The sequence below is a fragment of the Rattus rattus genome, chromosome 7, assembly GCF_011064425.1.
Source record: "Rattus rattus isolate New Zealand chromosome 7, Rrattus_CSIRO_v1, whole genome shotgun sequence".
Classification (NCBI taxonomy): Eukaryota; Metazoa; Chordata; class Mammalia; order Rodentia; family Muridae; genus Rattus; species Rattus rattus.
In genome coordinates this window covers 49978565-50001480 of record NC_046160.1, presented here as the reverse complement: position 1 = coordinate 50001480, position 22916 = coordinate 49978565, and the positions used below count along the sequence as shown (strand labels likewise).

Here is a 22916-nt window from a genome sequence, read left to right as displayed (position 1 = left end):
CCCTGACTTGCTTGGCAGCGTGTACCCCAGGCTGACTCCAAGTTTGGAAGTCTTCCTGTTTCCCCTTTCATGCCTGGGTTTGCAAGCATTTATCACCATGATAGATTGAGATGATTACTTTTAATCCACTATCAGAATTTTGCTTATTTTAAATTGAAATTCTTCAGAGAAACTGTGATTTGTGTGAACATTTTAATGCTGTTCACTTTAAGACTCACAAACAGCAGTCTTTCAGCTCTGCATTCGTGCTCTATCCCTGCTCCATGTAAATTCTCAAGCTTCTTAACTGTGCTAAGCCCCTGCCTCTGAGAACCATTTTCACTGGTTTTCAAGGACTCCCTAAAAATGCAGGGCATTTCCACGGAGCCACATGAATATAGAGCTGTGAAAATGTTCCAGATGTTACTCGGAAACCAGCAACCAAGTTGTCTCCTATTCTCTCAGTTGGAGACCAGTGGTATATCATCTAATTGGTTAAAGAATGTGTGGACGTGTTTACACTTGAGTTGTTTTATCCCCCAAAGAGTTGAGTGGAAATTATAGATTATTTTGATACTAATTTGAGCTTTTTACTCAATAGTGCAAGGGATACTTTGAAGCTCTGCTTGGAATTTATTAAATATTTCATCTAAATGACTTAAAAATCTATTGACTTTTCAAAGAATTTCCATAAAAAATCCATTTCCTAGATTTCATAAATGATGAAGTTCTGCCTTTTAAGTGGGTTATGCTTGATTGGATACTTCCCATAAAAAAAAAAAAACACAGTATACACATATACATCACACACACACACACACACACACACACACACACACATATACCAGCATTATTCGTTTTATAACTTTATAACTCTTGAAGTCTCAGTTTTTCTAACTGTGTAGCATATTTTTCTTCTGAATATGAATAGAGAGTGATGCATTTCTTTGAATGTTAATTGTTTTGTGGTGTTTTTAAAACTGAGGTGGATAAAAACTATCCAGACTGCTGTTGGCTTGCCGTAACTACGGTGCTCGTTGCCACCCTCATTTGGTCACACTGCCTATGTTCATGCTTCAGTACGAGACTCCAGGAGGGATGCAGAGATCATATGGACCACACACCTAAAACAGTACAGAACAGTTACAGGAAAAAATGTATTGACACCACCTTGTTCCTTAACAGGAAACATACCTGATCTTGACCTATGAATACCCGGATTCCTTTCTCCTTGTGGTGGGCAGTTGTCTCAATGGCAGGTCGTAATCAGTGTTCAGGAATACAAGCAGCTGGGATATTTACTGAGCTTGCAGATAGTGTGTAGCATCTTATAGAAGATGGCTATTGAAAATTAAACCATCCCATTCAGGAACATGGAAGATCATTGTGAGTGTGACATTAGTACTAGGTCAACTTGACCCAACCTGGAATCATCTGGGCAGAGGAACCTCAGTTGAGAGAATGTCTCCATCAGATGGCCTGGAGGCAAATCTGTAGTCTATTTTCTTGATAAATGGCTGATAAGGGTAGTCTGGGTTGGTGGTCTTGATCCAGTACCTGCCTGACTTGTCAGGGAGAGAGCGTGACCTGGGAGTTGTAAGCTGAAATAAACCCTTTCTTCACCAAGTTGTTTTTGTTTGTGGTGTTTAATCACGGCAGTGGAAACTCTCATTACTGCAGCAGCTTACCTAAGCAGTCTGAATGAATTTAGAAAAGGCTTGAGCCCATTGTTTCCTGCAGGAAACCATGAATGCTTTTCTAATTATTTAATCATTTTTCTTACTATTGCAAATGTGTATTACTTAATCAAATTCTCTATATACTAGATTAGAGAATTCATGGTTGCTTTAATAAACTGAGCATTTACTTGTTATCTTCTCAAACTTTCTGATGAGCTTTGAGTTTCTAGATTTTACTAAATTTTCTAACTGGATCCTTTAGTACAGTGTTTGGTTCTCAACCTTCCTAGCACTGCGACCCTATAATGCAATTCCTCATATTGTGTTGACTCACAGACATAAAATTATTTTTGTTGCTACTTCATAGCTATAATTTTGCCACTGTTATACATTGTAATGTAAATATTTGATATGCAGGATATCTGATACGTAACCCTCTAAAAGGACTATTTGACACCACAGAGGTCATGGCCCACAGGTTGAGAAACTCTGGTTTAGCAGTTTGTAAGTAGAAAAGGACAGATTTTCTTAAGCTATAATGTACCTTCTCGTTTCCCCTTCCTATATACTGTCAGCTGGGACTTCTCAATCACATTGGATGTAGTGATGAGTTAAGAATATCATGGATTTTAATATGTACGAAGACCTTTAGCTTCTGTGATGGAAAACCATAGTTTATTTGGATACATCGCTGGCCTTTTTGATACTTAATATCTCCTAAAAAGTCTTGTGTTCCACCTGTGTACTACTTTAGTTTCTCTTAAAAAATTGGGATTAAGATTAACATGCTAAGTAAATCCTGTCCATCATTTATATGTGTAATCAAAGGGCTCTTAGAGGAAATGGGAGAAGAGATAATTCTATGACTCAAAATATAATCATTCACTAATAATTCACAAAGAGGAAATTACTAATACTCATTTACCTAGTGAGATTATTAAATTATATTTATTTAACACTCAAATATCATAGTTCTCCATAAAACCTGGCAGAGATAACACATGTAAATGCCATCTTACCACATTCTTGGCTGCCAGGACTGTTAAAATGGTTTCCTCTGGATTCTCTCTATTTTGTGATAATTTTATCTCCTATGTGTCAGTCCCTAACCCACCAGTTTCCTGGCATGCATCATTGCTTCTGGATGTCCCCACTGTAAAGATGCTGCTGTCCTCGGCAGCCTCTTGGAAACCATTTTCTCTCCAGCCGTGGAGCCGTACCCTGAGCAGTGAACAGACTCTAATTTCTTTCTGGACACTTGTGCTTGATTACAGGGAAGAACGTCTTTCCGTTTTTACTCCCTTATCTAGCTATAGTTGACAAGGGATTTTCTAATGTTAATAATATATAGACAGTAGACAGTCACTTTGCTAGTGTTCAAAAGGAAGTGAAGGAAACAGCTTTGAAAAGAAAAAAAAAGTATGATTCCTAGTGTGTGTCCCCTTTATTATTCATTAAAAACACTATCTAAAAATCTCTCTTCTATAATTCTCAAGAGATTTGGTGGAAGAGCAATGTCAGCGTATCTTTTAACTGAGTTACTATGGAGGTAATTGCAGAACCACTTTTTAAAAGTATTTATTTTCAACAAATTAAGCACTCATTGTTGTGCTAGATATTGACAAAGCATGAAATGATAGATAAAAGCAAGAGATTGCCAAGGACCAACCTCAGCTTGGAGAGAGATCTGAGAAAGGGGTGTCTGGGAACAGCAAAAACAAAAGACTTGAAGTCAAACTGGCAGCCTATATTCTGCTCAAGACAGCTTTCCAGCCTGATTTCTCTCTGTTCTGCTTTTGTTGTAGCTGATCTGCTTTTTTCTTCTGGAGATCTCCAGACAGCTCTCTCTCAAGTTCTGCTCCAGAGGGTTCGACAAGCAGCTCTCTCTGCCATTCTAAGGCACTCTCTGGATAGCTCATCTCCTGTAGACCATAAACCCACTTTTATCTCACACATCAATCCAGTCATTTACTTCTGGATTCCTTTTGATTATCCTATGAATCAGCATCTCTTGACCCCAGAGCCTTATTTCTTAGGAGACAGCAAGCACACATCTTCTTTTAACATTGCAAAAGAATTCAGAGATCTGCTTGCCTCTGTTATACACAGACAATAAGCTTGCTGGGTGGGATCCTGTCCTGTAATTACCATTTCCACCACACCTGGACCTAAATTACCTCTGTCCCAGGCTGACCTTGAACTCAGGATTCTGTCTGCATTTTTATCTGCCTGTTTTTGTATCTTTTTGATGAGCTGGTTCATAGGGTAGCTGCCTCTTTTCCTTTAGATCTGTGAAGCCCCTTATACAATTCATATTGCATCTATATATTTTTACATAGTTGAGAAATTATATGTTTTTGAACCCATGTGTCTTAGTTAGGATCTTATTGCTGTGAACAGACACCATGACCAATGTAAGTTTTATAAAGGACAACATTTAATTGGGGCTGGCTTACAGGTTCAGAGGTTCAGTCCATTATCATCATGGCGGGAACATGGCATCATTGCAGCATCCAGGCAGGCATGGTGCAGCAGGAACTGAGTTCTACATCTTTACCCGAAGGAAGCCAGGACCAGTCTGAGCATCCTCAGGCAGCTAGGAGGAGGGTCTCCAAGCTCACCCCCACAATGACACACTTCCTCTAACAAGGCCACACCTTCTAATAGTGCCACTCCCTGGGCCAAGAATGTGCAAACCATCACATTCCACTCCCTGGCTTCCATAGGCTTCTTTAAATACATGAGGTTTTTCACACCCTTAAGAGCTGTCCTGAAGGTCCATCATCTACCGTTTTTTGCTAGGTAAATTTACATTAGCCACACCTTTGCCTCCAGGACTTACACTGTCTCTGATTATCATGGCAACAGGGAGTGCATTTCTTAAAGGAAGAATGTGAAAATATGTACAATATTATCCGAACAAACCTTATGGCTACAACAACTATTGACACTCATGGAGTCCCTTGTCTGCTGGTCCTGTCCCAGAGGCAGGAACCATGTCATTCTGTTCCTACCAAGGCCATGCTGGACCTCATGAGATATGTTTATTTTGGCTCATGATTTCTGAGGTTTCAGCTCATGGTCACTTAGTCCATCATTTGTAGACCTGAACATCAAGGTGTGGAGTACATGGAGTACAAAGCTGCTCCCCTCTGAGGCCAGGAAACAGGAAACACAAAGAAGGCCCCAGCACATACCTTGAGAGGTAGTCCACCGATGTCCTGGGTTCTTCCCCACACCCTACAGCTAATGAGTCTACCAAGCTAGCTTCCAGTTAGAGCACTTGCTGTCAACCAAACCTTTGTAAATTGGAGAATATTTGAGATCCAAACCACAACAGTTTTAAAATGAATTTTCTTGGCTAATACTTACAGATTATGTTAGCAAGTTTAGAGAGAAAAATTTGAAATTCAGAATCAGAAAAATGAACAAAATTATGCAAAGCAGGTACAAGTAGTACATAAATGAAGTATTTACATTTTACTGCACATGCTTTAAAACAAACTTGATGTTTAATTATTGAGGACTTAACTGTCAATCCTGAGTTATGTGACCTGTCCCAGGAGCACTGTGTAGCTTAGATGCCTTGTGATATGCAGTGGGAACAGATTTGATAATATGTTTCAGCTCAATGTCTGGTCTATATAAATGTCCTAAAGGCATCAGGACTCAATACTTACCCTCTAGTTATTGATTATATACTTTTCTGTGCTCACTTTCTTCCCTTAAAAGATGCAAGATATTTGGACAAATAATAATCTCAAGGAGCCAAGACAGAGTCAACTCCGAAAGTCCACAAGTAATTATGGTTCTTTAACACTTCAACCTCCCTTCTAACCCATCACCCACCAAACATAGGGGAAAAGAAAGGTTAATAGGAAATGGGGGTTGTGGACTTGTTTAGAAATAGTTTTTTGGAGCAATCCCAATCTTTGTGGACAGCAGTCCAGTCTGCTAGCAAAACACCAAACATGAATCAGTAGCAGTGGCTCCACACAGAAGAAAGCTCAAGCCTCCACCAAGTGGCAAGAAGCAGCTGGAAGGAACACCACCATTTGGTACATTTATATGACGTCCCAACATGTAGAGGTCAGTAAAGCAAGGTGAACCCATGCAAGAGCATTGTCCACTGTCTTTCTGGGTTATACTTATACTCTTTCTAAATATCATGTGTCCTCTTAAGTGTCCACTCCAGGGAAACATAGCATGCCCTTTTACCAAGCAGCTTCCAGAAAAATAGCAATGTCTTTTCTCAGCAAATCATCCTCTCATGTGTCTCCTTCAGCAAAACATCCCCTCACGTATCTGCTTTAGCAAAACATCCTCTCAAAGGACAGTTTCCAGAAAAGCATCACATGACACAATTGAGTCTCCATGGAAACCAGAAATTCCTACTTCTTTATGTAAATGAATGTTCTATGTACATGTATGACAGAAGCAGGCTTCAGATCCCGTTACACTTGTTATGAACTACCCTGTGGTTGCTGGGAATTGAACTCAAGACTTCTCGAAGGGCAACCAAAGCTCTTACTGCTGAGCCATCTCTCCAACCCTCAGAAACTGACAGACATACTAATATAAAATGATGACAAAATACAGGACTCAGATCTGTCCCCTGAGTCATATACTTAACTTTTCTTTATTAACTGTTAGAGCCATGGTGTTTCATCCTTAAGTTCCCTACATTCTTTTGTCTAAAAAGGCTACCCCGTAAATGCTTATTATATAATTATATACACATAATCAGTTTATGAGATAGTCCTTTTGTTCTACTAACATCCAGGTTTAGATTGATTTTTAATGTTGAATTAAGAACTTATATTACAAAACATCTAGGACCAGACAAGTAGATAAGTAATTGCTTATTGTACCTTTATATTATTTTTATTTCTTCAGATATGACTGTATTGGATCTTTCTACTTCATGTGATTTCCAGTCTTAAATTTCCTGTTTATTAGTTTTTAATCATCCCTGGAGCTTCCTCCATTTGCATGATGTCTTGCATTTTGTAAGTTATGGGTGATATGGAAATAAGTTGTAATTTCCCTGGTCTTCTTTATTTATGTGAGACAGAGAAGATTTATGTGATGTTGGCAGCTAAGGGCAATGAACAGCCATGCTTCTGGGTGTAGGATTTCAGTTCCTTAAGTCCTACGTGCCTGAACCTTCTCTAACAGAATTTACCATATGGATTGACAGTGATTCCAAGTTTTTAACTGTGGGATTTTATTTGAGAATCCCCCTCAGGGATCTTCGCATTGCCAGGAACTGTCAGCCAAATCTCTCTGTAACTGCCTGAGTCGCTATCATCACCGCACTTGTTGAGAAACTTTACTTTCATTAACACTTGTGTAAATAAAGCCATGTAGAATATACATTCTTTTTTCCTTCTTCCAGTGTGCACTGCTTAACACCGACCTTCAGCCTAAAATTAACAGGGTGAGTTTATTTGTATTGCCTTTTTGATTTTTTCAAATATTCTTATAGACACCTTGATACCATAGACTAACTGGAACTAGTGGTTTTATTTTTATTTGTTTGATAACAAAAGTATTCTTGCTTCTACGACACAGCAGAGTCAACTATCACTTGTCATGCTCTGTAAGCATGTGCAGTGCTTACACACTTTATTTCACTCTATCAGATATGTAGATTCTTACTTGTGAAGATTTTATTAGACTGAAGTACTACTGCTGAGTATAAAAAATGAAAACTAGTCACATTTTAGGTTGTTTGTCATAAAATTTACTTCAGTCTGATGTATGTTAAAATGATTTGCATACACAGAAAAATTCCAGTTTTAGGCTTTTGGTTCCATTAGATAATGTGTTCTCATTGATGTCATCTTGCAGTTAATTTTTACACAGGACCATGAATAGTTATTATTTTTCCACTTCTTCCAGTAAAGCAAAGACAAAATCAGGGTTAGGGAGACAGCTCAGTCAGGAAGGTGCTTGCAATACAAACTTGAGGATGTTAGCTCATGATCTCTAGCATCATGTGGAAAAAGCAGGTATAGTGATCCACACCTACAGCCTCTGACATAGCCACACACAGTGGAGTTCTGGCTTTTCTAGCCAGCTAGCCTACCTGAATTGGTGACAACCAGGTTCAGTGAAGGACCTTGTCTCAAAAACTAAGGTGAAGAGTGATTGAGGAGATACTTGACGTTGACCTTTGACCTCACAGTCCATACACATGTGTATCCCCATAGACTTATACTGAAACACACATGTAATGGGCACAGTGAAAAATATGGGGTCAAAGCGATCAAGAACCATGGTGTCTAAATCAAATTATCAGAAGTATTTTATTTCATGACTTTTCCTGAGATACAAAGAAATGGCAGTTCAACATAGAGGGCATCAACAGACAAAAGAAAGGATTCTCTCCAACTTCAGCTTGGTGAACTAATGAACACAGCTTGAGAGTTCCACCCCCAAGTCATCCTTCTACCTCTTAGGTACTTCAGCATCTTCTGAGACCACAGGTGTCTAGGGTAAGAAATGTTAACAGCTCATTACTACGCACCTAATTATCAGCTCCATTGTTCTGTTTATTTCCTCAAGTGACTATGAGCCTAAATTTTCTCTAGGTTGCCACAGTAGCTCCATTGTAAGATGGGAATGGTTATGTGATGCCTAAACAAAACAGCTGTCTTATTGTTTACTGGCATCAGAGGGAGCAGCTGTGAAGGTGACTGCGATTGCTACTTTTAATGGTCAACTTGACACAATCTAAATTCACATGGGAGGAGAGTCTCAATGAAGAATTGTCTAGACTAAGTTGGCATAGGGGCATAATTATGAGGGATTTCCTTAATTATATTAACTGATTTAGGAAGACCCACCTGCTGTGGGCAGTACCAATCCCTATTCAGGGACTGTAAGAACAGAAAAGTGATCTGAGTGCAACCACGCACACATCTGTTTACTTTCTGCTCTCGACTGTGGTTGTGATTAGTTGCTTCAGGTTGTTGCCTTCTTGACTTCCCTGCAATGATGGACAGTAACCTGGATTTTGAGCTAAAATAAATATTTTTCTTAGGATCCTAAGTTGCTGTCATCAGAGTATTTTGTCAGAGTAACAAAAAAAAATTGAAACTAGGATAGCAACAAACATGTTATCTGTTGAGCCAGTTCATTATTGCATGCTATTTTTTGTTAACCTGTGTTACTATCTACATGTGATTTGTTTTGTATTGTTCTGTTTGACATTAAATAATTACTTGATGGTCGATGCCCATGACAAACAGCTAAGAAATATATCAACAAATATAAAGAGTCACTTAGGGAATTTAAAGTAAAAAGGAAATCTTATATGACAAGAAGAAAAAGAGAAAAAAATTTCAATAATTGATATTTGGATATTTGCTCAGTACATTAAATATACCCTGTGGGAAAACACAGTATGATCTCTTTCTTCATTCTAGAAGCCTACAATTCCTACACTTGATCTTAGCCAAAAGGCCGAGAAGCGATAAAGCCTACAATTCCTAATAGGAAAGATGGTCCATCAATCAAAGAAGCTATACTTGTATGGGAAGTTTTCTTAAGAAATTGATATATTAGGAGAGTTACAAGAATAACTAGGTAAACAATGGGGTTACAGAAAAACCTCAAAACTGAGGAAATCAAACAAATCAGTAGTAAATGTTCTTATTGTTGGTCTCATATAAAGGTGTCAGTGGGTCAGAGATCTGTGTGCTTCATTAAATAACACAAAAGTAGTAAGCTGGAAGCCTGATCTCTTATCCTGTTCTAAAAAATGCAAAAACATTGGCCATTGAGTTACCTGGAATTATAGATAGACCCTATGCCTTCTTAAAGCCTGGATAGTTCGCCCAGGAAACCTAGGGAGGTCAAAAGTTTAATCTCTAAAGGCATTTGCTGGATTGATCATCTCCTTTTATGTGGGTCACTTCTCAGCACATATCCAAGAAAGTACTAGACCAGTTAATTTAGCACAGTCATCTAGGAAAGTATATATCAATTTGTGTTAACAATTTTTTTATGAATTTTGAGATGTCAGTGATGAAAATTGTTCAGAAATGATGGGGAAAATTCTCTCAAGGAAGATGCATGCAACCTCAGAGTCCCATTTGAGATGGAAAGAAGTAAAGCAAAGAATTGTTGAGAATGAAGAAAGAGTAAGGAAAGAGCTGCTGGTTACAGAATGGGGCCAACTTCATACTTAGGAACAAAGATGTCCAACAAATCCATAGTCCAGGATGTTGACTATGACTTGGTAGTTGATATGGAGTCAGTGGCAGTTCTCGGATGGCTAACAACTGAGAACCCATGGAATATGTAGAATCTATTGTTCTCTGATCTGGTAAAAATAGTTTAGGCTGTACAACTGTTCTTAGTGAACAATTAAGTGATTACTAATTATATATCTATTCTTCTAAGACTCAGTAAATGAGTGGCTAGAACTAGAGTTGTTAACAAAGGCTAGGAAACAGAACTTACCTTTTGTTCAACCAAGTGTGTTCTAACACCTCAGAAGTAATGAATAAGGAGGTAGGTCTAAATTTGCATGGTTAGACAGAATGAGGTCTGCACATTCTTTCCGGGAAAGAAAGTTTAATGTAGGATATTGAAATTATGTATTAAATAAAAAGAGAAATACAAATGTTAGAACCTTAATTCCTCATCAAACTGAAGACTGTACAATGGCAGGAAAATGATGATAACGATGCTGTCTATGCAAGCACACATGGCAGTACCTCAGAATGAGTGTAAACGATGTATCCTGTAAGCTATGCTTTCTTTCAGGGGCTGGTTGCTCAAGATTTTGTATAGTAGTCTAACAGGGAATGAGGAGGCCAGAAAAGAAAGTGGTGGGAAGAAAACCAACTGTGGCATTTCAAAAGCTTATTTTAAGTATTTCCTAAGGAAAAGGCTATTTTTGAATTTGCGTTTACATGTGGGTGCCATGTGACAGTAAGCATACGGCAGTCAGTTAATTGGTGACTGGCTCTTATGTGTCTCATGCACACAGGAATTGCTGATAGAACATATATAGTCTCCGATGCGTCCCTCCATTGCAGGAACATGTTTATGGCATTGATCTGGTTCCTGGAACTGATGATGACTGAACATCTTTTATAAATCTGCCTGCTTTTTTCCAGATGTAAGAATTCCTGTCTCTGGGTTTAGTCTGTAAGACAAATTTAAATACACTGAGCTTGCAGCACTAGTGTTAGTTCGTTTTTATGATCTAAGAGATGACCCAGCTCCATGGTTCTCCTGGATGACAGGTATCCATAAACACAAGCTCAGGAATGATTGACTCAGAATACCCAGAAGAGTTGGAAGTTTATTTTTTCTTTTGAGAGTGGTAAAAAAGAATAAATTTAGGATAGCAGAAAACATGTAGGACAATAAGATTATTAAATTTTCCTAAAGAAAGATACCTTCTATAGTCTGTTTTGTTGGTTTTTCTGTATGTTCTGCTGTTTTGTTCGGTTTTTTAAGATTTTATTTTTACCTGTGTGTGTGTGTGTGTGTGTGTGTGTGTGTGTGTGTGTGTGTACATGCACTTGTCCTCATGCTTCAGGTCGATGCAGGTACCCACAGGGTCAGGAAAGGACATTGCATCTAAGGTAGGTAGAGTTGTAGGTGACTAAGAACCACCCAAACTTGAGTCCTTGACATTGTTTTAACCACTGGGCCATCTCTCCAGCCCTGATTTTATTTGTATTCTTTTTTAATCTTTGTGTTTGTGTGTTTAGTGATGGGAATGTTCATGTGTGTAAATCCTGGTGTACCTGTAGAGGTCAGAATGTAACTCCAGGTGTTGCTTCCTTACGTTTCACCTCTTCGAGACCACTCGACCCCATACACACACACACACACACACACACACACACACACACACACACACACACACACACACACACACATCCTAGGCTGGTTCTTGAGTTTCTGTGGATTCTTTAGTCTCCACCTCCCATCTCTCCACAGGAGAACTGAGACTGCAGACTTATATTGTGTGTAGCTTTATGTGGGTTTTGGTCATTTGAACACTGTTGTCATTCTTGCTCAGTTAGCATTTTACTCACACACCTTGTATTTTCTAAAAGCAAAACTCCATTACTGCCTTGAAAATCATCTTTAATCGTAAGCTTAAGATGCAATATACATTTCTTTTTTATTTAATTCATTTTTATTAGATGTTTTATGTATTTACATTTCAAATGTTATCTCCTTCCCGCTCCCATTCCCTTTCCCTTTCCCCCTGTTTCTATGAGGATGCTCCCACTCCAACCCACCCACTCCCACCTCAATTCCCTGATATTCCCCTATACTGGAGAAACGAACCTTCACAGGACCAAGGGGTTCTTCTCCTATTGATGCCAGACAATGCCATCCTCTGGTACATAGAGGGCTCCAGTCATGGGTTGCTCCATGTGTACTCATTGGTTAGTGGTTTAGTCCTTGGGTGCTTGAGGGGGGTCTGTTGGTTGATATTGTTTTTCTTCAGTGGGGTTGCAAACCCTTCAGCTCATTAGTCCTTTTCTAACTCTTCCATTGAGGTCCTTATGTCGGTCCAATGGTTAGCTGCAAACATCCTCATCTGTATCAGTAAGGCTCTGTAGAGCCTCTCAGAGAATGCATATCAAGCTCCTATCAGCAAGCACTTCTTGGCATCAGAAATAGTGACTAGGTTTGGTAGCTGCATACAGGATGGATCCCTAGGTGGAGCAGTCTCTGGATGACCTTTTCTTCAGTCCCTTGCCACTCTTTTGTCCCCAGTATTTCCTCCATGAGTATTTTGTTCTCCTTCTAAGGGACTGAAGCATTGATATTTTGGTCTTTCTTCTTCTTGAGCTTCATGTGGTCTGTGAATTGTTTCTTGGGTATTCCAAGCTTTTGGGCTAATATTCATTTATCAGTGAGTACATACCATGTTTGTTCTTTTGTGACTGGGTTACCTCACTCATGGTGATATATTCTAGTTCCATCCATTTGTCTAAGAATTTCATGTAGTCATTTTTTTAATAGCTGAGTAGTACTCCACTGTATAAATGTATCACATTTTCTGTATCCATTCCTCTGTTCAAGGACATCTGAGTTCTTCCTAGCTTCTGGCTATTATAAATAAGGCTGCTATGAACATAGTGGAGCCTGTGTCCTTGTTATATGTCAGAGCATATTTTGGGTATATGCTCAGGAGTGATGTAGCTGGGTCCTTGGGTAGTACTATGTCCAATTTTCTGAGGAACCTCCAGACTGATTTCCACAGTTGTATCAGCTTCCAACCCCACCAACAATGGAGAAGTATTCCTATTTCCCCACATCCTCATCAGTATCTGCTCTCGCCTGAGTTTTTTATCTTAGCCATTCTGACTAGCATGAGTAGAATCTTAGGGTTGTTTTGATTTGCATTTCCTTGATGACTAAGGATGTTGAACATTTCTTTAGGTGCTTCTCTCCATTCAGTATTCCTCAGTTGAGAATTCTTGTTTAGCTCTATACCTCATTTTTTAACAGGATTATTTGATCCTCTGGTGTCTACCTTCTTGAGTTCTTTGTATACGTTAGATATTAGCCTTCTATGGGATGTAGGATTAGTAAAGATCTTTTCTCAATCTGTTGGTTGTCATTTTGTCCTATTGACAGTGTTCTTTGCCTTACAGAAGCTTTTCAGTTTTATGAACTCCCATCTGTCAATTCTTGATCTTAGAGCATAAGCCATTGGTGTTCTGTTCATGAAATTTTACCCTGTGCCTATGTATTCAAGGCTGTTCCCTACTTTCTCTTCTATTAGTTTCAGTGTATCTGGTTCTATGTCATGGTGTTTGATACACTTGGACTTGTAATATGCATTTCTCAGTCACTGAAGTATTAGCTAATTATATAACAGACTCAGCAAAACCAAGAGGGTAGATAATGTTTAAATTATTCTTTTTCTTTTTTTGGATTTGGACTATGCAGAGCAGGGCTATAGCTTAGGAAAACTAAACCTCCCAGGGAAATATAGAGGCCAGATTATCTAGGACATCTCTTAGCTCTGTGACCAACTCACAATTTGACAATGCCTGATGACCTATAATCCTTTTTAACTTTCCTTCCCTTTTTCCATTTCCATTTATTTGAAAAGAAATGGGAAAAACCTTTTCTATGCCATTTTTTATGAAAAATTGTGTTAAATATGAAAACATCTTATAAAGTATTGGTTATAAACATAGGGGCTATTTGAATAAAAATTTATCATTTAATACATAGCCTACTGAAGCCATGTTGACGCCTGTGGTTTGTGCTGATGCCTGAGGCCATGTTATTGTCTGTGGTCCACCCTGCTGCAGGAAGCCATTTTGATTTCCATAATCAGTGCTGCCCCAGGAGGCCATGGTAATGTCTGTAGTCTCTAATGTCACCAAGAGGCCATGTTGATGTCATGATCCATGCTGAGACCTGTTGTTGTAAAAATATAAAAATAAAAAAAAGTATAGGTGTCTTTTACCTCACTAGGTCCAGCACTGCAGTGCTAGATGTCTTGGCAGAAACACATCCCAACTCCTTGGCGGCCCAGTGTCTCCTGTCGCCGCACACTTTCCTACACTCAAACTGTCACATAAAATAACACACAACACAATAATCTTAGATCCAATTGATAAGCTATAATCGCCCACTTAAACATACAAATCCCAGTACCAACCATCCCTTAGGAACATTGATAACAACCTGTAAATACACAGAGTGAGAGCTTTACTTACGTCAGCCTCCATTGTCCTGCCAAGGCTTCTCCCCTCTCTCCCTCCTGTCTCTTCCTCTCTGTTCCAGTCTCCCCCTCTTCCTTCAAACTTCTCTCCCACCCATCCTTCCTTCTCCTCCAATGACAGGCCTCCTTCTATCCTGTACCTGCCCTCACCTGTACTTTACAAATTCAATGGGGAGGTTCTGGTGAAGTCACCTGATTCCTGAGTAGTGACTAGGCAGCTGTCCTTGGGGCAGTGGAATTAGCATCAAAATACAGGTAACTCCAGGGCAAACCACAACAGAGACCTGGTACCATGTTGATCCAAGATGCTCTGGAGACCATGTGGAAGTACATGATCTGTTCTGCTGCTGGCTTTTTTGGGCAAGGAAGCATCTGTCACAGTGATATCAGTAACTCCAGAATAATAATTGAGAATGAGAGACATTGAAGGCTTTTGATATTTTCCACTCTACTCCCGCCCCTATAAATGTGAAAAGAAACAGTCTAAGCAGGAAGCCATTGTGCTAAAGATGCTGCTTTGTAGCTCTGCACAGTTGTTGGTTTCTTGTGGGGAGATGGGAAAGTACTTAATTATCATTAAGGGGTGGGCCACTGGGAGTTTCTCCATACTCTGGTGAGTATATGGGCAACACAAACTATATTTAGTTTACTTTTGTTGAGGAGGAGCATGAGGGTGAAAAGGTAAGCCTGGAAGGAATGGGAACATGATCAGAATGTACTGTATAAATTTTCCAAATAGTCATCATAAATATTAGGTTGAAAAAATGAATAGCTTAGATAAAATACCACAGGTCTACCAAGTAGAATCCCAAGATACATATATTCCAAAGAAGATAATATTCAAAGGAATGGGCAGAGGAATGAGGACTGTGCTGGCTAGTTTTATGTCAGCCTAGCACAAGCTAGAACATCTAAAAGGAGGGAACCTCAACTGAGGAATTACCTCTGTAAGATTTGGATGCAGAGTATTTTCTCAATTATTAATCAATGGGAGATGGCCCAGTGCATTGTGGGTGGTGCCATCCTTGGCTGACGTTCCTGGGTTCTAATAAGAACGCAGGCTGAGCAAGCCATCATGAACAAGCCAGTAAGCAGCACCCCACTGCAGGCTCTGCATCCAGGTTCCTGTCCTGTTCGAGTTCCTGTCCTGATTCCTTGAGTGAAGTACTACAGTGTAGAAGTACAGACCAAGCAAACCCTTTCCTTTCTCTTTGCTTTGGTCACTATGTTTCCTCATAGCAATGGTAACTAAGACAGGGACTAGGTGACAAGTAATGATACATACATTCCACTACATTTCATAAGTGACAGCTCTCGGCTGTAATCTGCATAAACACAGACTTATCCAGACCTCCTTATTGCAAAGTGATATTGCTGTCCATATGGACTAAGGAATAGAGGATTCTCATTCTCACAAAATGCAAAGTAAGATGAGTAAAGGCAAAAGCTGGCTACCGTGGATGGGAAGGTGTCAGTGACTGTGCCATGAGTTGTTGTAGTATATATAGTAAGTCATTGGTTTTAAGTTAGAGTACAAGAACTGGGAAAGGGGTAACAGAGTTGTGTTCAGACAGAAAATGCTTATGTTAAGACGTGAAGATGTTGACACAGGAATCTTACCAGGACACCCAAAATAGAGGGTACAGAGCACAGTGAAGGAGGCAAGACAGGAGCAGATCTAGGCAGTTTGTAAGAACATTCTGGAAGAAAAGTATTATCCACCATATTTTTTCAAAGTTTCAATGTTATTTTATTTTTGAGAGTTTCGTACAATATATTTTGGTTATAGTCAGTCTTTCCCTTAATTCTTCCCTCATCTACCATGACCCACTCAACCTTGTATCTTCTTTTTGGCCTCCTCAGAGTCAAGTTAAATTTATGCTATGTAAATGTCCTTAGCATTCCACTAGATTATGATCAGTTTCCCAAGGGCCACAGTCTGATAGAAAACTGACTTTCCCTCTCCTGTACTTATCAGTTGCCAATAGCTGCTTGACAAGACTTTGTGACAGCTTTCCTTTTTCATGGTGGGATTTGGTCTGGCTTGACTTTCCTAACCACTGCCTTCATGTTTAGCTGTCCCACTTTGTCCGGAAGACACTGTTGCCTTCTATTCATCTGTTCCCTTTGGATCCTATACTCTTTCTGTCTTGTCTTCCACAATGAACCTGGGGCCTTGGGAGGAGAGGGGTGGGATATAGATGTCATATTTAGGACTGAGTATTCCACATATTCTTATTCTCAGCATCTTAACCACTTTTGAGAATCTCTTTTTAACTAGCTTCTAGTATAAATAGAAACTTCTCTAATGAAGGCTGAGAGGTGGATTAGTCTATGGATACAATGATAAGTCATTAGGAGTTGTTTCAATACTATATCTGCTACAGTAGTTGGTCCTCCCCTGGGGTCTATTTCCTGTCTAGCCACAGGTTCTTGACCTAGTACTGGTACTGGTATGGGTTTCATCTTGTGGAGTAAGACTAAAATCCAACCAGAACATTATTTGTTATGCCACTTTTATTAGTGCTCCTATTAGAAACTCATATAAATTTTAATATTAATACCATACAAAACTACTCTTCAAGCAGTGTTTACTGTTTCAGTAGACATTTTAAAGTTTGGTAGGAATAGAGATCCTCTTAGTGCATTCATTAGCAACTGATTATTTACAAATATCCTGCCTCAGTGTTGAACAGAGAGAAGAATTACGCAGGGTCTGCGGCATGAGTGTTTCAGCAAAGAGAACTGAAGGGGGCCAGATTAGAACTTCAAAATAAAGCCAGAGGGTGTTGGAGTAATGGCAGTGGTAGTTTAGGTTTTTTGTTTGTTTGTTTGGTTGGTTGGTTGGTTGCTTTGCTTTGGTTTGTGGCAGGGTCTCAAATTTATTATGTAGCTGGAACTTGCTTTGAACTTGTGGTCCTCCTGAGTCCACCTCCTTACTGCTGGAATAGTATACTATGCCTGATCTATATGTTTTTTAATTGATTTAAATGTATTTTTAGATGCTAGAGGAAAAATATTGACAAGTTCCTGTCTTTTCAAAGAACTTCTTTGAATATTCCCTTAAGGGAAAACTGTTTCTTTTCGATAACTTTTACTTTTGCGTGACACTTTGAGTTTCTTATTGTGTCACTTATGTAGCAAGATGTAGATGATTCAAACTTCTTTCTATTCTGAATGAGGTTGATTAAAAATTAGCAGAAACTAGGTATAATAATGATTTTGCATTCTGTGTGTGTACTCAGTTCTATCTTGCAGGGGGCCAGGATCTCTTTCAGCAATTACTCTACATGTAATGAAAGAAACTTGGATTCCTCTTAGTTGTGTTTAGTAATTCAGACATTATACTTCAAAGCATTGTAATGTAATCCAAGCATTTCTGGAAAATGTCAACCTGGTGGGTTTGTACCAGATGCTCTTTTATTAGACTTCACATCTCCTTCCCAGAGGTGATTTTATCTGCCCATTTCATAATGCAAATGCCATATATGTATCGATAAATCTCTTAAAAGTATAAAAACGAAATCATCTTTTCAGGTCTGGCTTTATGGAGTTACTTGAATAATGTGTTCAAAGACTTTTATAAGTCAAAATATGAGCTCATTGTAAATATTAATGTTACTAGTTATAAACATCTGATTGACAGATTTGTGGAAATTGGGTAAAAATCGTAAAGTAACTGTACCCAGCTTGCCATTTGCTAATGCCTGTAACAACTAGGGAAGGCACTCATTCATTCCAACAAAAAGATCCCAAAAAACAATAACTCAATCAAGATAAACCTTTCTCCTCTGGGTAACATCTAAATAGACTATCCAGGTCTGCTCCTAGATGTTTTTCAGACAGCTCTGACATTTTTTTTGCAAAGTTTGTTATTTATAACTAATTTAAATAATACTAAAAAAATCAACTCCAACAATAACAGAACAGAAGCTTTGGTCAAAGATCTCCTCTCTAGCAAGTCAATAGGGGTTGCTAACATGATTCAAGTAATGACATGCTCTTCAAAAATCAAATATCTGCCATGAAAAATGGGAACAGCCCTTCCTCCTTGTACACACTAGTGGATATATCTAGTGGATATATATGCTAATTGTGTTCCTTTACCCACTAAGAGACTGTTTGATTCTTTGAGAGTTTCAACTTTTATACAATGTGTTTCTATCCTATTCATTCCCATCTTCACGCCTCTAGAAATGGATTCCCAGATCCACATCTCCTTCCCTACCCACACAACTTTGTGACCTTATTTTTGGTAAATGCTTCAAGACCAATTTGTGCTGCCTAAATATTTTCAGATATGTAGCTCTCCACTGTATAGTAGCCAACTTAGCAGCAAATGCAATCTTTGAGAAAACTCTCCCTCTCCTAGCAGTTAACAATTGCTGTTCGTCGTATAGGCAGAGGTAGACTTGTTTGCCTTTACCTCCCTCTTTATGCTGGAATTTGGCTGGGCTTTGACTTGGAGAGGTTTGGTACACATTATCACAACTGTTGTCAGTTCATGTGTGAGCTTTCTGCTGTGCCTAAATGTTTTCTTTACAAATTCATCCATTACTTCAGCCTTTTACATTCGTTCTACATGTTCCTCTGCACTGATCCCCAAGTTTTGAGAGTAAGGGATATGATATTATAAATATGACTGAGCATCTCATCATTTCTTACTGTCTGCATCTTGGGAAGTTGTGAGTCTCTGTTAATTACCATCTAGTGTGTATATATATTTTCCTCAGAGGAGGAGGGGTGAGTAACACACTGATTTGTGAGTGTAATGGTAAGTCATTGGTAGTTTATTTAATGCTGCATTCATTTAGATTCATAAAATGAATATCCCCTAACCTCTATATGCTGTCTCTAGAGCTTCTTCACCAGATAATGGTGCAAATTATTGGTTTTATGTTGTAGATCATCACTTAAATCCAATCAGAAAGAAGTCGATTGTTAACTTGATGTTCTTGTCACCACTGCACAAGTGGGTGTGTATTACTTGGCTAATCATATTTCATCTTATAACTTTGAGTATTCACAGGCATATATGACTGATCATTTCTTTTCCCCTGTGGTAGCCTGTACAGTTCCTTTAAATGACCTGAAAGCTAACCAATAGGGTTGAAACTTCTAAGACTGTGCCAGCTGTAATGTAATGTCAAGCACTAGCGTCTTACATTCAGGATCTGGATGATGGCCAAGAACAATGACTGTAGCTGGTAGTGTTTGGGAGGTTCTGTGAGAACTCACTGGCCAATAATTCCAAAAGGATAATCCATTTCTGGTGTTGGGCTTTTCATTTATTAGTTTATGGTGTCTAGTAGGGAAATTATTGTTCTGTTGTAGGATAGCTCCATTTGAAATTGTGTGTGTGTGTGTGTGTGTGTGTGTGTGTGTCTTGTAATAGTGTTCATACATCCTTTTTGAATGGATTTAGTTTGTAGATCCTTCCCCATACTCCTACCTTTACTCTGCTCTCCATTTTTTTCTCTACTCCCATTTAACCCTTTCCTATCTCATCATTCCTTTTTAATCATTTGCATTAGGGAATTCTATCGCTCTTCCTTTGGAAGTCCCTCCCCATGACCTCTTAGTAATTTTGTCACCTACCTCTGTAGGTATTCCAAATGAAACACACACACACCAAAAGATTCGAGGGTAGCATTCACATATGAGAGAAAATGTGTTGTTTGATTTTCTGTGTCTGTGTTACCTCACTCAAAATGATTATTTCCAGATTTATCCATTTACTTGTGCATTTTATAGTTTGATTTTCTAACAACTGAACAGTATTTTATTGTATAGATATGCCACATTTTCACTACCCATTAATTAGTTGATAAATATCTAGGTCATTTCCAATTCCTGGTTGGAAAAACATAGTCATAGATGAAAATATATATCTAATATAGTGTATAGAACCCGTTAGTTTTGTAACCAAGAAGGTATAACCAGTCATGATATATCTAATTTAGCTTTCTGAGGAACACCCACAGTAATTTCTATGATGGTTTGCACTCTCATCATGAATTAATGTTCTCCTTTCTCTGTGCTAGTGTTTGTTATCATTGGTGTTTCTGCTCGTAGTCATTCTGACAGGGGCTAATATGAGATTTCATAGTATTTTCATTTGTGTTTCCATGATGACTAATGGTATAAACATTATACTAAGTGGATTTTTTGTTTTATTTTGTTGTTTTTGCCAGATGAAGTTCACCATGTGAGATCTCTGTTTAATTGTATCCCTTATTTTTCAGTTGGGTTTTTTATTGTCTTGATGTTTAATTTTTTGAGCTCTTTATTTCTTTGTAGACACTAAACCTCTGTCAGATGCATAGTTGGTACGTATTTCCCCATCATATAGGCTGCATTCTTACTTGAATGTTGGTTTTCTTTACTGTAAAGAATTTTAGTTTCATGAAATCTCATGTAGTAATCGTTCATCTTCCATTAAGAGATTTTTTTGAGACAAAACTTGTTCATCAAATTTTATGTCCTATTACTTCTTGGAATTATATTGACCACTGCACATGATGCTCATACAACATATTTTAGGTACCATTAAAAAGGACAAAAAAGAGGAGAAGAATTCTTAAAGAGAGAAAAATGCACCATTGTGTTTTACACCTTTTATATAAGCACTCAGAAAACAAGGACAGATGATCCCTTAGATGCAAGACTGTTCTATATAGCAAGATCTAGACCAGCTAGGGCTACACTGCAAGAACTTGTCTCAAAGAAAGAGGAAGAGAGATAATGGCATACAACACATAAAGCATGGTAGAGGTTTTTCTCTTGATCTGTTCTCTAATAGGTTATTTTTCTAAAGTACTATTGCTGATTTAGAAATTTATTTATAAATGTTTATTACCATGTTCAAGATTTGATTTCCTATTAAATAGAAATTTAGGGTGCAAAATGGGAACTCTGTATGAGCGCAATAATTCAGGACCTGGAGGGATTGCAGAGAGGAATACTCTTATCATAGACAACCTCAATGCTTCTACACCAGCTTCTAAAGCCTGGGCAGCTGTACCCATGTTTACAAAAGAAGAAAATAAGGTGGCAGACAGGAGGAGTCAAGGGCATGAGAAGTTCTGCCAGTGTAGATGTGGAATGAGATGAGGAAAATGATGTAGGTGGACTTCTGCAGTGAAGATGGCAGTCAGCGGGTCCTACCCTGTGACTGTAAAAACCCAGAGGTAAACAAAGATACTTCTTGAATTTGCTTTGCTATAAAATCCCAATCATGTTTAGAATATCTTCTGGTTTCTTAAGCTTAAAAATTGGAACATTCATATTCAAAACCACACTACTGTTTTCATATTGTCTCAGTAGCATGTAACAAGGAATGATATGTTTTTAATTAGTTTATACCATAAATTTTAGTATTCGTCTCCTTGTATAAACAATTCTATATGTTTTCATTTATACAACGTACATAAAAGCTATACAAATAATACCTTTTCCTTTGTCAATAGTACAAAAATCTTGTTCTGTAATTAAATACGTTTATTGATGAATTCAACGGGGGCTAAATGTTTGTCTCCGAATTTCTAATAATTCCAAGCAATCTGAAATGAACATCCCTCCTTATCTTAACCATGTAAAAGAATTAAATGATTCGCATGGCATTTTTAAATTATTTCAGGGTTCCAATTCAATTTTTAAGTAAAGTTGTAGGTGACAGAAGGTGGGCAAAACAGCACAGTGTGATTTGATTTATTGTCTGGTAAGGTCTCTTCCAGAACAGCGTTCTCCATCTGTTAGACTGAGCTGTAGAGTTAGGTACAAGTGAAAATGATGTAAACATTTTGGCAGTTGGCTAGAACTTAGGCTTCCAGTCAGGATTGAGAATCCAAGGCAGTTCAAAAGACTTGGGCTCAGGACTGATGAGTGTTGGAGAGCCACAGGCCAAAACAGAGGGTGGAGTCTACAACAGTTCTCATGCTTCTCGCTTGCTTACTGTCTGCACAGTGGTGGTGTCAAGCAGAGGTGTGTCTCACAGACAGGAAACAGCTACGTGAGGGAGCTGCAGCATGTGTTTTCACTTAGAATTTAACTAGTGCCATTACTAATAGAGTTACACTAGTGTTCCGGATGACTTGCTTTTATCTGAATCCCTTGTTTCAGAATCAAATTATTTGCATAAGAGAATAGTCTTACAACCCTCAGATGACCTTCTAGGTACTCTGTATGACTCTACTTTTATTTCTCTTCTATTCTGTTTTAATTTCGTTGCTGCAGTCAATAACCAGAGTAAGTTTAAGAAGTGCACTTCTGGTGAGGAGTGGTGCAGGCCTCTGGTCTTTGTAGTCTTTGTACTGGGAGGGGGCAGAGACTGGAGTGCCATCACGAGTTCCTCACCACCCTGTTCTACATGGTGACCTCCAGGGCAGACAAAAGATTGTCACTTGCTTCTCTTGAAGGGAACCCTTCAAGGGTCCAGAAAGGGCTGGTGCTCCTCCCTAAAAGGGAAGAGACTTCATCCCTCAAAACCATCAGTGTCTCTTCCTTTCTGGGGAAATCCCACTATAACT

The 22916-nt window shown here is 38.6% G+C and overlaps 1 protein-coding gene and 1 pseudogene across 1 annotated transcript in view; one reads left to right on the top strand and one right to left on the bottom strand.

Annotated features, from left to right (window-relative positions):
- Positions 1-22916, top strand: part of Crppa (CDP-L-ribitol pyrophosphorylase A) — a 257449-nt gene that overhangs the window by 181460 nt on the left and 53073 nt on the right. The window lies entirely within an intron of this gene.
- LOC116906504 lies at positions 8991-9140 on the bottom strand (annotated as a pseudogene).